The sequence below is a fragment of the Ictidomys tridecemlineatus genome, chromosome Y (genome assembly GCF_052094955.1).
Source record: "Ictidomys tridecemlineatus isolate mIctTri1 chromosome Y, mIctTri1.hap1, whole genome shotgun sequence".
NCBI classification, from domain to species: domain Eukaryota; kingdom Metazoa; phylum Chordata; class Mammalia; order Rodentia; family Sciuridae; genus Ictidomys; species Ictidomys tridecemlineatus.
Window position 1 is genome coordinate 5,999,752 of NC_135494.1, and position 14,801 is coordinate 6,014,552.

General features: G+C 35.8%; 1 pseudogene; it reads left to right on the forward strand.

The window, feature by feature from the left end:
* Positions 1-929: 929 nt before the first annotated feature.
* LOC144372150 (glycerol-3-phosphate dehydrogenase 1-like protein pseudogene) lies at positions 930-2,470 on the forward strand (annotated as a pseudogene).
* Positions 2,471-14,801: the final 12,331 nt, after the last annotated feature.

Below are 14,801 nucleotides of genomic sequence, written 5' to 3' on the forward strand. Positions count from 1 at the left end.
GGGAGAACATGGAAAGATTAGATTAATTCTAGATAGGGAAGAGGGGTGGGAGGAAAAGGGAAGGGGAAGGGGATTAGCCAGGATGGTGGAATGTAATGGTCATCATTATACAAAGTACATATATGAAGATTTGAATTGGATGTCAACATATCTTATATAGAGAGATATGAAAATTTGTGGTACATATGTGTATTAAGAATTGAAATGCAAAAAAGTACATGTATAATGGCATAAATTGGCGTGTACATACTTTATATACAGAGATATGAAAAATTGTACTCTATGTGTGTAATAAGGATTGTGATGCATTCCACTATTGTTGTGTATTTAAAAATAAAATAAAATCAATTTTAAAAACTCAAAAAATTATATTCCTGAAAGTAAGGCTACTAAATTACTGAAAGAACCCTACAAGGAATATTATAGGACAGTGTAAAATGCAATTTAAAAAGACACTAGAAAATTGAGAGATTTCTTACATATAGAAACAAAAATACCATGGTACTGGTATAAAAAAGGTAGAGATGACACAAAAATAAAGCTTCACAGATATAGTCATATGTTTCACTGACCCCATTCAAATGTAAGATTTAAATGAATTAAAGACCTTGTAATTAGAGAAGAAATTTTGAAACTGCTAGAAGAGGGAAATGTTGTATACACATAGTTGTATACAATGACTTTCTCAATAGGATTCCTAAATCTCATAATACCAGTGATTATTGAATGTGATGAATTAAAATCAATTACACAACAAAATAAATTAAGATTGTGAAAACAACTTGCAGAATGGGAGAAATAATTGCCAGCCTTCTTCTGGCAGAGAATATAATTATATTTAAAAAATAGTCAAGGGGCCAGGCTGAGTGCGAGGAGGCCAGCAGCTCGCCAGGGAGGCACAATCTGGGCTGCTGCATACAGTTCTTGCCATGGCAGCGGTACCCCTGAAAGTGTGCATCATGGGCTTGGGGAACTGGGATTCAGCTGTTGCAAAAATAATTGGTAATAATTTCAATAAACTACAAAAATTTGCCTCCACAATCAAGATGTGGGTCTTTGAGAAAACAGTCTACGGGAGAAAACTGACAGACATTATAAATAATGACCACAAAAATATAAAATATTTCCCTGGACATAAGCTGTTAGAAAATGTAGTTGCTGTCTCCAATCTCAGCAAGGCCATGCAGGATGAAGATATGCTGGTGTTTGTCATCCCCCACAAGTTCATTCACAAAATCTGTGCGGAGATCACTGGCAGGGTACCCAAGAAAGCACTGGATATCAAGGGCATAGAAAAGGGCCCCAGGGACTGAACCTCAATGACGGTCAGAAGATGGGCATTGACATCAATGGGTGCCATCACTACTAGGGAGTGGCTGTGGAGAAGTTCTGTGAGACCACCATTGGTATCCTAATATTAGGGTCTCTAACAAGTCAGGATGGCACCTAATAGTTTGCCAGGGGGAGTGGTTTATGAGGTGGCCCCATCAGCCATTAAGTGTGGAGATTTCTTATTGGTTGACTGCTGTATCTAGTTTTTGTTAATTGGATAAGCTGTGTGGAATGTATATATACCACTCCTGTCCCACTCCTGCTGTATCAATCTACACAAGTTGCTGGTGAGGCCCCAGGTTATTTTGCTGCAGCCGGCCTGCGGCATCCTAATACATAGTTGTATACAATGGCTTTCTCAATAGGACTCCTAAATCTCACAAGATAACACCAGTCATCATTAAATGGTATGAATTAAATTAAAAAGCATCTACCCAACAAAATAGATTAAGATTGTGAAAACAACTTGCAGAATGGGAGAAATAATTGCCAGCATTGGCAGTAAAGTCATGGAGAAGAAACTTCTCTTCAAAAAACTTTTGCAAACCCCTGGTTTTTGAATAACTAGTTGAAGATGCAGAGACCGTTGAAATTTGCAGTGCTCTTAAGAACATCGTGGCCTTGGGAGCTGGGTTCTGCCATAGCCTCGGCTTTGGAAAACAACACCAAAGCCGATGACGTCATCCGCCTTGGCCTCGGGGAAATGATTGCTTTTGCCAGGATGTTCTGCAAGGGCCGGGTGTCTACAGCCACTTTCCTGCAGAGCTGCGGGGTGGCTGACCTGATAACCGCCTGCTACGGAGGGCGGAACTGCAGGGTGGCAGAGGCATTTTCCAGAACTGGGAAGACCATTGAAGAATTGGAGAAGGAGATGCTGAGTGGGCAGAAACTCCAAGGACTTCAGACTTCTGCTGAAGTATACCGCATTCTCAAACAGAAAGGACTCATAGACAAGTTTCCATTGTTTACCGCCGTGTATTAGATCTACTATGAAGGCCGACCTGTCTCAGAGATGCTGTCCTATCTCCAGAGCACATCTAACAGGAATCACATAATGGACTGGGGAGAGGTCTGCCTCTCCCACCATTTTTTTGGGTTCATGTGGAAACCAGCACTTGGCAACAAGAGATTTGCCTGATCGTGCTCCCAACACAGACATGTATGAATTGTAACAGGTTCATTTTTTAATTAGAGAGGCAGTTAGTTAGCTAAGCTGTACAGGGCAGCAAGTGCTGCAGTTGCTATACCTGGTCATCTGGGAATATAGGAACAGAGTCAGGAATGGAGTGTGGCACTCTCCACCAGCCAACATGTGGGAGGTTTTAAGATAGTACTGGGCTTTTCTGGCCTTCAGGTACTTCCTAAGGTCACAGGAAGACATCCTGCCACTGAGGTGTGTGAGGGTCAGGGACTTGACGATTGCCACACCAGTGGTCCACAATCAGGTAATATCTGCTTCATTCTTTGGAATCCAGTTTCTCAGGCCTTGCCTTGGACCCCTGAGGTCAATCTCTGCTTCAGCACACCTTCTATGTATTTCTAATTCTTACTCTAATTTGAGAACCACTACTTTCAAAAACTTACTTTATCCTGGCTTGTCACACATTGTGCTCTACAGGAAGCAAGCATACTAGATAGACTCCAGGGGTTGTTCCAGGAGTACAGGGGTTGTTCCAGGAGTATAGGAGTCTTGAGGAAAGCTGCATTCGTTCATTCCTCTTGAAGGGGTAAAATGTATGTTAGTGTCCGATGAAGTTGCTTAACCCTGCAAGTCCCAAATACCTGAGGCTTAGGGAGATGTTTTAGCAAGGAAACTTGCCAAAGTTACCAAGGAACACTGTTGTAGGTTGAGGCGACTTTAGGACAGCTTGAGTGGATCATTCACTTCCTGCAAGAAATTAGCATAAATAGTAACCTGTGGAATTGTGAGTTCTGAATTTTTGCAGTTCAGATCAGCCATGAATCTTTTATGAAGCTTTAAGGTGACACTGTTAAGTATAACCAAGTCTACTTGTCAGGCTCACTGAAATGCATGTTATGTGGAATAAGTGCTTTTTATTTTAGAATGGAATGACTGTACTCCTTAAAATGAGTTTGGATTCAGAATAACATCCCAGTTACCTTATATAGCATTCCATAAGTATTAAAAGAACATATGACTGTCATATATATATTCATGAATTTTTAGTTATTCTGTGAGATTTTACCCTACCCCACCCAGCCCCAACCCTAGTTTGAGGAGTTATTTTTCCCTTCTTTCTTTTGTTCTTCTTTAACTGAAATGATTTTGATTTTTGTGGGAATTCTAAAAACTATCTAAAACATTTCTGGGGCTTTTTTAAGCCTCATACACAAAAGTACATGGAAGCGCATACAGTGCTACAAGTTTCAGCAGTTTTGGTGCTGCTGTTAAATCAATTTTGGGGTCTCCTGATAAATATTTTTTAAAATATTTATCAATACGTAACAAAGAGTTACTTTTTAAGATATAAAATGGTCGTAAGCTAACTGTGGTACCTACTAGTAGAATCATGTGCTGGGAGGAATTGGGATTTTATGTTTTCCCATCTGCCTTCACCCTCTTCTGGGTTTTGAACCTGAATGTTTTTTCTTTCCAAATCCCTTCTTACTAAAACTGGGCATTATGGCACATGCCTATCATCCCAGCATCTTGGGAGGGTGAGGCAGGAGGGTCATGAGTTCAAAGCCCAGCCTCAGCACTTAGCAAGGCTCTGAGCAACTTAGCAAGATGGTGTCTCTAAATAAAATGTATAAAAAGGACTAGGGATGTATCTCAGTGGTTGAGTGCACCTGAGTACACTCCCTGGTTCAAAAAAAAAATCCCTTCTTACCACTCTGAATTATGTTGACTGCATCTCTTGACATACTTATAATAAATCTGCACATATGGGAAAAGGTAAATTTTATATAAGTTTATCCTCTGCTACTTATCAATATTTATTATTCTACAGGTCATCTGTTTTTGTAACCACCTGTGATCCGTCATTTATTTTAATTCACACTTCTTAATGATGGTGATAGGGAGGGAGACATATTAACTTGTAATAGTACAAATTAACTTCCTACATTAGGAAGTTAATTTGTACTGTTCCAGCCAATTTGTGAACTACCCTGTTGCCTTGCTGTGGTCCACCCTGCCTGGTGTGGAACAGATGCCTGTCCTGACACCCACTCTCACGATGGAGTGGAGCCAACTCTCTGGTTCTTTCATTTTACCCTTAACTCCAGCATAGTCCTGTGGTGTTGGCCTGCAGTGGGTGTTCTGGTGAGGTGCCAGTGTGCACTGGTTCTGATTTTCTGCCCATTTAATTACACATGTACTATATTTGTTTTCAGACTGTAGGTGGATGCAAATTTAAACCCTGGTTTAATAAACATTTAATCCTTCTAAAAGTTAATCAATCAATTAATTAAAAATAGTCAAAAAGAGCCAGGGCTGGAGCTTAGCAGTAGAGCGCTTGCCTTGCATGTGTGAGGCATTGGATTCCATACTCAGCTCCACATAAAAATAAGTAAACAAAATAAAGATATTGTGTTGGCTCACAACTAAAAAAATATATATTTAAAATTTTTCTCAAATAGTAAATGAATGGAAAATAAACTAAATAGACATTTCTCAAAAGGTGATATTCAAATGGCCAGGAATATGTTTAAAATACTAAGCATCTTTAGCAATCAATAAAATGCATATTAAAACTGTATTGAAGAAGATCAAAGATGGAATATTAGAAGATGCACTTTATGTCTCCATGAGTTCCTTGGCTCAGAAAAAAAAGCAGGGGGATACTGAGTCTCAGCAAGGTAGGTGGCAGGAAAATAAAATTCAATGTCATAAATTCACAGAACAATAGAGATACAGAAATTCATATGCTTCAAACTAAGGACAAAAAAGAATGCATTGGAGTATAACTTATTCAAATTAGGATAGAACATATGTATAGCAAGTCAAAAATACACTCTACTATAAAGTATATCTAAAAAACAAAAACAAAAAATGAAATACATTCGAGTCAAACCAAGGCTTGAGTAGTCCCAGTTCACTACAAAGAGGAGGAATTACACCAACAGAAAGAAGGAAAGAAACAGTGGACAATTTAGCATGAGAAATCCTATAGAAAAAAAATCAATCTGAACTTAGCTAACAAGAGGCTGCACAGCAAGCTAGTGTTTGAAAATTGTTCCATGTTTTTCAGCAGGCAAGTGGAAAGCTTAGTCACGGAGACATTTTTCAGAAATTGTTCTTCATATTACTGCTGTGGGAACACAGAATTTCACAGCAAATATTACTATAGCTCTGTAGTACAATTTAAGGTTTGGTATTGTGATGCCTCCTGCTCCACTTTTTTTTTTTTTTTTTTTTTTTTTTGCTAAGGATTGCTTTAGCTATTCTGAGTCTCTTATTTTTCCAAATAAATTTTATGTTTTTTTTTATTTCAATGAAGAATGCCATTGGTATTTTAATAGAAATTCCATTAAATCTGTTTAATGCTTTTGGTAGTATGGTCATTTTAACAATATTAATTCTGCTTGTCCAGGAGCATGGAAAACCTTTCTATCTTATGAGGTTTTCTTCAAATTAGTGTTTGGTAGTTTTCACTATAGAAGTCTTTTACTTCTTTTGTTAGATTGATTCCCAGGTTTGTTCTTTCTTTCTTTTTTTCTTTCTTTCTCCTTCCCTCCCTCCCTTCCTTCTTTCCTTTTTTCTTTCTTTTGTTGTTAGTTTGTTTGGTTGGTTGTTTTTGTTGTCGTTGTTTGAGGCTATTGTGAGTGGATTAATTTTCCTAATTCATTTTGTATCTGTTTATCTAGTTTTTATAGTTTTTTCTTGATAATGATTTCTAATTTCTTTCCATTATGAAAAGAAATTAGATATTTCTAATTTCTTTCCATTACGATCTAAAACTATATAAGAAATTATTTCAAATTTTTATATTTGATAATACTGGATCTGCAACCTAAAATGTAATCTATTTTGCAGAAATTTTCATGAACAACTGAATATAAAATACTTTCAGCTGTGGTTGAGTCAAATATGTCTGTTAAGCCCATTGGATCTATAGTATATTTTTACTCTATACCATCTTTATTAATTTTATGTTTAGATGACTTATTAACGAGAGAAATATCCACTCAATCAGGGAGAGTGAAAATCACCCACATTATTTAATTGGGATCTAGCTGAGGCCTGTTATGCAAAATGATTTTTTTATGAAATTAGATGCACTGATGATTGCCATGATTATGCCTTTTCAATGAATAAATCCTTTGACCATATATACTAATCTTCTTTTTCTCTTCTTATTATTTTGACTTGAAGTCTCCTTTGTTGAATATGAGAGTTGCCACCCCTGCTTGATTTGCATGGAAAAATCGTTTTTCATTCTTTTAATTTCAGTGATATTTTTATCAGTGAGTTATATTTCTTTTACAGAACAGAAAGTTAGGTCTTATTTGTAAATTAAACCTGCTACTCCATGTCCTTCATTGAATAAATGAGATTATTTGCTTTCAGTTTTTCATACAGACAGGTATATAAAGCTTCCTGACCTTTTTATTTCTAATATTTGATTAGATCCTGATTCTGTACTTACTTATATATTCTTCTAATGAGATTTATTATTTTTTAAACTCTTCCTTTTTATTTCCTTTTTACGTAAAATTTCTTTAAGTATCTTCTGCAATGCTGTTCTGGTGGTCTTGAATTTCTGTAATTTATTTCATTAGATATTAGAAATCTGATGTTACTATAAGATGCATTTGCCTATATAAGTGATTACATTTGTATCTGACAGTTTTTAGTCTTTGTTCTGAATTTTTCATTAGCAACTCATGGAGAGTTCGTTTTCTGGTCTTGTCTACTTAACGTTTAAATGCCATCAGTATGTGAATGTCCATCTCATTACCAACAATTAGGATTTTTTAATCCTATTATTTAACTGAATGGAATATAAGTGCCATTAGCCTATATATCTATTTCTTCTCCAAGATTATAAGCATTTACTTAGGTGTCTTAAGATTGTTTGGGAGTGCTTCTGTATTCTGATCATAGTTGAACTTAGTTTCTTTTTTCTTTTTTAAAAATCTCTACTGAATTTTGAATTTCATATGCTTATTCTTTAAGGCTGAAATTTTGACTTCTGCTTGATTATACTTATTAGAATTTAACTGAATTAAACATTTCTCACCAGTAAAGCTTGCCATTTTGTGAGTCATACAAGTTAGGTCTATATTTAGCCCCACAGACTTAATTCTGCATACCTTTATGGCAAATTTCTGAGCTGGGGCTTGCAGTCTGGATACTTTCTTCAATTTAGATGATCCTATGAGTTTTGTGCTGGATGTGAAGGCTCGAGAACTAAAAATATTGTTAGGTTTTTGTTCCATTGTCCTCAAACCTGCCTCTTTACCAAACCATTTACCACAAGTTTTATAGAGGATAGGACCACCAACCACTGATCTTTACTCATCAACTCAGCTCACATGCTCTGCGCCTCATACCCCTCAGAAGTTTCATATCCTACCAGTCCCAGTTATAGCAATCTTGTATTTGTTTCTTACCCATCTGTTGTTTGTTGGTTCTACACAGAGATCCAAAATTATTATTGCTGTTTGCTGACCCCCAGTCCAGTCCCTACCATAAAGACCCCTCTAAAAATGTTTTCTAGTTATAGCAATGAGAATTTGATGAAGAATATAATACTTTCTTCTATAAAGTTATCATTGTGTAGGAGGGAACCTCCTCAGACAGAATTCCTGAAGTAGATTTAAAGCTAGCATGAACCTTGGATTGACTCTGCAATTAGAACCACTGATCTGCATATAGTATTGTGATTAAAGGTACTCTTAGTCTACTGTGTTTATTATGTCTGGTTTCCCTTCTCTCACCTAGGAAGTAGACCATTTTAATTTGTCACATAGTTTTCAATTCTTTTATATCTTTCATATATATGAATATATTCTTCATATCTTTCATATATATTTATATACATATATATAATCAGTTCTACAATGATTCTCAGAGCTTTTGTTTTTTATCTACAAAGAATACAATTCTATTTTGTTTCATTGACTTGTCCCTTGCTGAGTCACACAAGGGAAATTTTATTTCACCATGCTCCATTCAATAAGCCATTTTAAAAAACACTTTTAAATAACTATTAAAAATGATTCAAGCAGGGCAAAGTGGCACATGCCTTTAATCCCAGCAGTTTGGGAGGCTGAGGCAAGAAGATCAAGAGTTCAAGGCAACCTCAGCAACAGCAAGGCCCTAAGCTACTTAGTGAGATCCTATTTCTAAATAAAATACAAAATAAGAATGGGGATGGGGCTCAGTGAGTAGCCCTGAGTTCAATTCCTGGTACCAAATAATAATAATAACTGTTGAGAGCCACAGCCGAAGTGGCCCTAGCAAACTTCCAGCTGACTGGCTCCTCTGCAGTGACGCTTATTGGGCTATTTCCCCGCCCTTTCAGACTACGGAGCTGCTCATTGGGAGACTCTTTTGGCTCCGCCCATGCGACCCAGCCAAGAGCTGGAAGAGTGCTGGTTGAGAGGCTTGCCGAAAGATCCAGTGGTGGCAGTTGGGCTCTGAGGGAATTCCTGGAGAGCTTGCAGTGGTGTGGTGTGCATTCTAAAAATAAAGTTTGTTCCTGTTTGACAAGTGGCTTGTGAATTGTGCCAGCCAGACTGCGGCACACCAAGTTAAGGAATTTGTTACACACATTAACTATGTGGTACATAGCAAAAATTTATTTCCCAAGTTAAGGAAGCTACTGCACAGAGCAAAGATTTATGTCTTACAAACAGAACATCCCTGGGAGATAAAACATTATATAGATAAAGTTTGCCATACACAGAATAATAACATATTAGGCTGATAAAAATAGTTTCTACTTGCTGGCAATGTAGAATTGTTCTGTATGTTCTGTATTGTTCTGTATAGAGGAAAAAAGGAGAGGAAATAGTGGGGACTAAAATACAGAATAATAACATATTAGGCTGATAAAAATAGTTTCTACTTGCTGGCAATGTAGGATTGCTTGCTGATATAATAAAAGGATGAAGGACCAGACTTAAGAAAGCTCAGGTCACTTATGGTTTAAATGATTCCACAGGAAGTTTTTCTTGGTGTCATTATCGACATAATTTTGAAGTTATCTCCATGAGGTACAGGGGTGGAGAGATAAAAATGAATAATAAGAGTTAGGGTTGTGGCTTAGGAGTAGAGCACTCGCCTAGCACATTGGAGGCCCTGGGTTCCATTCTCAGCACCACATAAAAATAAATAAAATAAAAGCATGTATTTTAAAAAAATAATAATAAAAGAAAAACCAATGGTGTAGCCAAAGAGGAATGAAAAAAAGGGAAGAGAAATGGGATAGGGATAGAGATGGAATGAGTCTGACCTAACTTTTCTATATATGTATATGAATATACCCCAGTGAATAGAAATATGGTACATGAATACACCATCATGAACATCTACAAGGCACTAATTAAAAAAGAAAAAAAAGATAAACGGCAGAAAGAGCAGCAGAGAGGAAACAGGAGAAGTGAGGAGGAAAAAAGGAGAGGAAATAGTGGGGACTAAAATATAATATATATAAACAAATTAAAATTAACCTTTCCATGACAAATTATAATTCAAATACTTAACATACAGAACAAAGATAGAATTTTAAAGCCTCAACATAAAACTGTAAGGTCACATCTAGAGGCAAGACAATCAGAATTACTTCCAATATTTAGCACAAACCCTTAAAAGCCAGAAGGCTTAGAATGATGTAGAGGATAGGAAAGGCAGCAGAATACAACAGACATGAGTATGTCAATATGTAAATCAATGGAAGTGTAACTGATGTGATTCTGCAAGCTGTATACGGGGTAAAAATGGGAGTTCATAACCCACTTGAATCAAAGTGTGAAATATGATATATCAAGAACTATGTAATGTTTTGAACTACCAACAATAAAAAATAAATAAATAAATATTAAAAAAAACAGAAAAAAAAACAAGGCCTAAAAGACAATAACTGCCAACTAAGAGTGCAATATCCAGCAATGCTTTCCTTCAAAATGAGAAATAAAAACACTTGCAAGGTAAACAGAAACAAAGATTTTTTGACTAAGTTGGCACGGGAACTAAAAGAACTGAAGAAATAAAAAACTCACCTCAAGTCTCACAAATGAACAAATCTCATTTGTAGAGTAGCTAAGCAAATGAAAAAGGATAAATTAAAATATTATATAGAGAAATATGTCAGCAATTAATAAACATCCCTCTATAATAACACAGGATGTAAATGATCCTAACTCTTTAATTATAAGACACAGGCTGGCAGAACGGATTAAAAAACCAAGACTCTATTATATTATATGCTGTTTGCAAGAGACCCACCCTGCTGACAAAAAGTCATGAATTACAAGTTGAAGGATTGAAATTGAATATGATGTGAATACAGACCTAAAACAAGCAGGAATAGCAACTCCTATATCTGAAAAAGCAGACTGCAAGCCAAAATTAATCAGAAGTGACTCATGCTGACAAAGGTAATAGTCTATAAAGAATATATAACAATAATAAATATTTATGCTCAAAATGTGGGTGCACACAATTATATAAAAGAGACACTACTTGAATTAGTCTGAGACCCCATTATGATAAAATTGAGTGATTTCAACACGTCTATCACAATTAGGAGGTCATCAGTGCATAAACTCAGTGAAAACTGGATATGAAAAATTTACAAATCAGTTTTTATCACGCACATCAAAAGAATATTTCATGCAACAACAGCTGAATACATTCCCTGGATCCCAAGTGGCTCATAAAACCTTCTCCAAAATAAGACCATATTCTAGGCCACAAGGAATTTCTTCACAAACACACAAAAATTTCCTTGCATCTTAGCAGACCACATACAAATTTATGAAAATTGAAACTTACTCTGATGAATAGTTGATAAAAGGAACCAAGTAAAAAGTTAAAAAAATTCTCAGACTCAAATTGGAGTAGTGATACAATACATCAGAACCTCTGGACATTCAGAAGTCGGTGATAAGCAGAAATTTTATAGCTATAAGGGCTTACCTAAGAAAATCAGAAAGAAAATCAAATAAACAATGTAATGATGCATCTAAAGGCCCCTGTAAAAGAAAAAACTAATTCCCAAACCAGTATAAGTTGAGAAAATAATTAAAACCAAATAATTAAAACCCAAATCAATAAAACTGAGAAAAAATAAGCAAAAAATACAAAGAATCAACAACAAAAGAGACGGTTTGTTGAAAAGATAAACAAGATAAGCCCTGAGCCAAAAGAAACTTAATAAAAATTAGAATACAAAGGAGAAATCATCATAGATATCACAGAAATCTAGAGCATTCTGGGACTATTTTGAAAATATATAATAAGTAATACTGATGAATTGGAAAATAGAAGAAATTGATACATTTCTATATGCATATAATCTGCTAAAACTTTAAATATAGACACAGAAAACCTTAACATACCAACAAATTATAATGAGGAGTTATAAAGGAGCAGTAATAAAACTCTTTCAATAAAAACAAGCCTAGGATCAGATGGATTCTCAATTAAATTTTACCAGATCTTAAAAGCTCTATTACAAATACTAACTACATAAAACAAAATTTGGTGACATTTCTAAATTCATTTGATTTTGCCGGTATCATACTCACACCAAAACCAGGTAACACATCAAGAAAACTACAGACAACACACACCTCTGATGAACTTAGATGTAAAATTACTTATAAAATATTAGCAAATCATATTCAAAAGCATATTAAGATCATACATCACAACCAAGCTGGTTTTATCATAGATATGCAATGATGATTTAACCTGCAAATCAACAAATATAATTCATTACTTAATCAGAATTATGGATGACATGGCTACCCACTGAAGCAAGTAGTAACAGAAACAACCTACCTCAACATCATAAACTCTCTATATAAAAAATGCAAAGTCAACCTCATAGTACATGGGGAAAAAAGTAATTTCTTTAAAATCTGGTACAACACAGTATATCCACTATCACCATTCCTACTTAATGTAGTTCTATAAATTCTAGCCAGAGCAATCAGGCAAGAGAAGAAAATAAAAGGAATTAAAAATAGGAAGATAAAAAGTCAAATTATCATTGTTTGCAGATGATTAAAATTCTATACCTAGAAATATCAAAAAAAGTTTACCAAAAGACTGTTGGAGCTAATAAAGAAATTCTGCAAAATAGTAGACTTCAAATCAGCAAACAAAAATTGATAATTTTTGAATAAATCAATAATAAATATTCTGAGAAACAAATTGAGAAAACAATTCCATTCACATTAGTATCAATAATAAATCAACAGATAGTAAAAACCTAGGAATAAATCTCACTTAGGCAGTGAAAGTGCTTTACAATGGAAACTATAGAAACTATAGAAAGAAACTAAAGATCTCAGAAGATGGAATGACCTCCCACATTCTTGGAGGGGCAAAATTAATATGGCCATATTACTGAAAAGATGGCCATATTACTGAAAGCAATACATAGATAAAAACACAATTCTCCTCCTCCTCCTCCTTCTTCTTTTTTATTGTGTCAGGTATTGAAGCAGTTAGCTTTTTTAAATTGATTTTTAAAAAATGACAGCGAAACTGTGAAACACAATTCTTATCAAAATACCAATGAAACTCTTCACAGAACCATTTTCTAATTCTGCATAGTTTTAACATTCATTGGAACAATAACAGACCCAGAAGAGGCAAAGCAATTTTAAGAAAAAAGCAACACTGTAGGCATCACAATAGCTGAATTTATATTACACTAGATGTATAGTAGTAAAACCTGCATGCTACTAGATTAAAAAGAGACACACAAACCAATGATACAGACTAGAAAACACAAAACACATTTATAGTCATCTAGTCTTTGGTAAAGGTGCCAAAAACATACATTGGAGAAAAGACTAACAGTGTGGGAAAACTGATTATTCACATTTTATTAGAATGAAACTAGACCCTATCTCTCACTTGCACAAGAATTAACTCAAAATGGATCAAAGACCTGGGAATTAGATCAGAAACTATGCAACTAGAAGACACTCTGTGGACAAATTCTAATATGTAAGTATAGGCAATAGTTTACAATAGGACTCCTAAAGCTAAGAAAAAAAAATGACTTTCTGGTAGGCACCCAGATGTGGTATATAAATTCTTGATCCATGGTTAGTAGGGGCCCTGGACCATCCCATGCATTTGTTATGGGATCCTTCCATGAGAATCCATAGGTAGATTGAGGCCCAATGTTTATGGGCTGCTGTGTCTGTAGAAAATTTTGAAATTGGAAGAAAATTTAAAGCAATAAGTTTTTGTTCAAGGTATAACTTAGGGATTGGTATAGTTTCTCCCTGTTTATAGCATTGTCTTTAATTCCTTGTTTGTTCTTTCTAGGAAGCATTGAGTATAAGGGTTGCAGGGGACCCAGTGAAGTGCTGTATATGCAAATCATTGAAATCTGCATGAAATGTCTTGCCAGATAGGCTGGCCCACTGTCAGTTTTAATTGACATGGAAACACCCACAATTCCAAAACATTTAAGTAGATGGGAGAGGATCTTTTTTTGTGGATTCTCCTGTGAAGGCTGTGGCCATAACATAGCCTGAATAGATATCAATGATTACATGAATTTATTTTACATTTCCAAAAGGTGCATAATGAGTGACATCCATTTGCCATAAAGCATTAGATTTTAACTCTTGGGGATTCACTCCAGCACGTTGTAAAGGGGCAATGAGGAGAAAGAGTGCATTCTTTGCAGTCTCTGACTAGCTGTGTGCAAATCTCCTTAGTCCTGCTTTTATGCAATTTCCATGGCTGAGGCCAGCTGAGGCTTTGAGCTGCCTGTGTTTCTATATCCTGAGTGGCCAAAATCTGGTCATCCAGAGTGCCATTGCCTACTGGTACAACTGCGGCTCTATGTTCCAGATCAATATCTTGGCTAAAGCCACCCAGGCTCCTTCATGAGACACCTTTCCTGCCTTGTTTACTCTGTCAATAAACTGTGACAAGTCTTCAGTGGCTTTCTGCCTTAAGTCTTGTATAGAAACTATCTCCCATAGCTGGCAACTTCCTCTAGGCTCTTAGAACAAAGAGCCTCACCTGAAATAATTCGGTGGCCCTGCAGTTTATACTGAAGGGAAATGTAGATTCCTTCTCCCTGCAATCATTCAGGTGGGAGGTTAACATTTGTGGTATGGTTACAATCTCCATGCTGTTCACATTCATCATTGAAAAATGCCTTCCACTTCAAAAATGTTGAAGGCTCAAAAGCTGCTCTGGCTAGGTCTTTCCAGTTTTGAGGGCAATTAAGTTCAAGACTGAGTGATTTGAGCATTTGCTCTGCAAATGGCCCCCTGGGCCTATCCTCTTTTATTGC